Here is a 2681-nt window from a genome sequence, read left to right on the forward strand (position 1 = left end):
TGAGTGAGTTAGAAACTCACAGATTGTCTGATTCTTGGAGATTGATGGGCTGTTTTGATGAAAATTTCATTTTCGGGGTTTCGGGGAAAAGGGTGAAATTTTGGGGTTTTTCTATGATCGATGGTTGCATGTTGACAAGCTGAAACCTTGTGGTGTTCTTGAAGGTGTTGGGTAAAAATGGGTGATCTCTTGAATTTTGGTGCATGCATGTTGTGATTCTTGATGTTTTTGGGTTGCATGTGGTTGATAGTGGTGCATTTGAGTTGTAGCATGATTTGGGTCTCCTGGGATTGCAAGTTCATGGAGGATTTGAGTGAAAACGAAGGTGAAATCCATGGAGTTTTCAAAGTTCAGAAACCCATAGCTATAGCCGTGGAATCACAGCTATAGCCGTGGAAGAAAAATGCACTTGCAGGAACCCACAGCTATAGCCGTGGATTCACAGCCATAGCCGTGGGAAGGAAAAACGTGAGGGCAGAGACTTGCAGTCATGGCTGTGCTTTTGCAGCCATAGCTGTGGAAATTAATTAGAATGGCAGAAACTTGCAGCTATGGTCGTGGATTTACAGCCATAGCTGTGGAAGGGGAAACTGAACTGGCAGAGAGTTGCAGCTAAAGCGCTGGATTGAGCGCTGCAGCGGTGGGCCTTGATGACCTAATTTGGTCTTAAGGTCTTCATGAAAGTTGTAGCCTTGGATGTTAGTTTTCCAATGGCGCTGGAATCACCAAAAAAGGAGTTCTAGAACTCCAGATATGACTGTTTTAGTAAAGAGGGGTCAAGCTGCCAGCATTGCTTATAGCTGTTGCAATTTTTAGAATTTTTCACAAGGTAGATGAAGGAATTAGGACTTGGGGTCTTCATGAGAGTTGTAGGAAATCTTCTTATCTTTCATATGAGATAAGGATGAGTACGGTAGGAGTAGTATAACTCATGATGCGCTGTTTTCTGTGAAGGTTGCCATTTCACATTTAGTGATTTGGTTAAGTTGAGAGTTGTTTTAGGTGCTTAGGTTGATTGGTGTTGTTTGGGTGAGTAATTTGACAAGATAGATGAGTTGTAAACAAGATGTTTGGGTCGTATTATGTGTTGAACATGTTGTACGTTGTGAAGTTGTTGATCATGCTGTTTTAAGCTGTTGTTGATGATTTTCATGAATTAAAATATTGTTGTACTATAGATTGTTGAGCTGAGTTGAAAATGATGGATATGATGTGATGATTAGTAGATAATGTTGTTGATAATGTTGAGCTATAATTAGCTGTGTTGCAAGATGTTGAGATGTGTTGTATGTTGGTAAGTTGTATATTGTTGTAAGTTGATTTGCTGAGTTGTACCAGTTGTATATTGTTGTAAGTTGATATGTTGAGCTGTACAATTGTGTTGAACTGTGTGTTGATATTGGATGATGTAGGCCGAAAGGCTGAGGTGTTGTAGGCCGAAGGGCTGAGGTGTTGTAGGCCGAAAGGCTGAGGTGTTGTAGGCCGAAAGGCTGAGTTGTTGTAGGAGATCTCCGAGTTGATATGCGTGACGACGCATTGTATGTTTTATTGTTGTTATGTTGTATGGCTGATGAGTCGTATGCTGATGATGTGAGATGTGTGCTATTATTGCTGAATGTTGTGGTATTTTAAGCTAATTTTGTTAAGCTGATGATTATGCTGTAAAACCGACGAAATGTATGTTGATGATGTGTTGATAGTTGTATTTTGTTCGTATTACTTAAATCTTCCTTTATGTTGTTCCTTTTCATGCTAGCTTACTCTTTTGTTGTTTCCATGTGGTTGAACTGCAATGATCATACTATGTATGGGAGCAGAGCAGGGATAGGTGGTGACTAGTGGTGAGTCTGTAGCTGGCAGGAGGAGCTGACTCCTTTTGATGTTTTGTTTGTTTCAGCCGCTTGATATAGTGGTTTTGGATGTATTTTTGTATTGTACACCCTAACTCTAGTCGAATTGGGATTGTATATATTTATATTCTAGATCCTATATTTATATACTCGTTCTATTCTGTCTAGTGTTTCTGGTGTGCTGTGGTTGTGAGTGTAGTGGCCAGTCGGGTCGTTACACTTTCCTCGAATAATTTTCTCCTAAATATTTTTATATATAAGTAATATTACAAAATAAACTGCTACCCAAAAAAATTAAAAATAAACAAATATATCAAAATAAAAAGAAAAATGGATATTATATAGTATTTATATTATATCAAAATAAAGGGAAAAAATTTGGTAAAAATATTTTAATAATTACTAATAATTATTATGTTTTTACAATATTATAAAATAAATTCATCCTGAAAATAATTATATATATATATATATTATAAAATGGATGAAAATATTTTAATAGTTACTAATCATTATTAGATTTATGCAATATTCACTACAAGAAATGTTAGTGACATACAAAAAGTGTCACTATAAGTACAATATATGTAAGTATATGTCTATTTGACATATAGTTACACACAATTTTAGTGTTAATTTTGAATGAGATTTAACAACATATTTTGTGTGTCACTATAGTCTATACCCACACTTTTTAATAAGATACCAACATATATTGTAATTATTATGTGGGTAAAAGTAATTTTTAGTGACATGTATAATATCACTATAGGATGTGTGTCACTATATGGCAATTTTGTTGTAGTGATTATAAAATAAAGTACTACTGAC

Source organism: Cajanus cajan, chromosome 11 (assembly GCF_000230855.2).
Source record: "Cajanus cajan strain Asha chromosome 11, NIPB_CcT2T_4, whole genome shotgun sequence".
Classification (NCBI taxonomy): domain Eukaryota; kingdom Viridiplantae; phylum Streptophyta; class Magnoliopsida; order Fabales; family Fabaceae; genus Cajanus; species Cajanus cajan.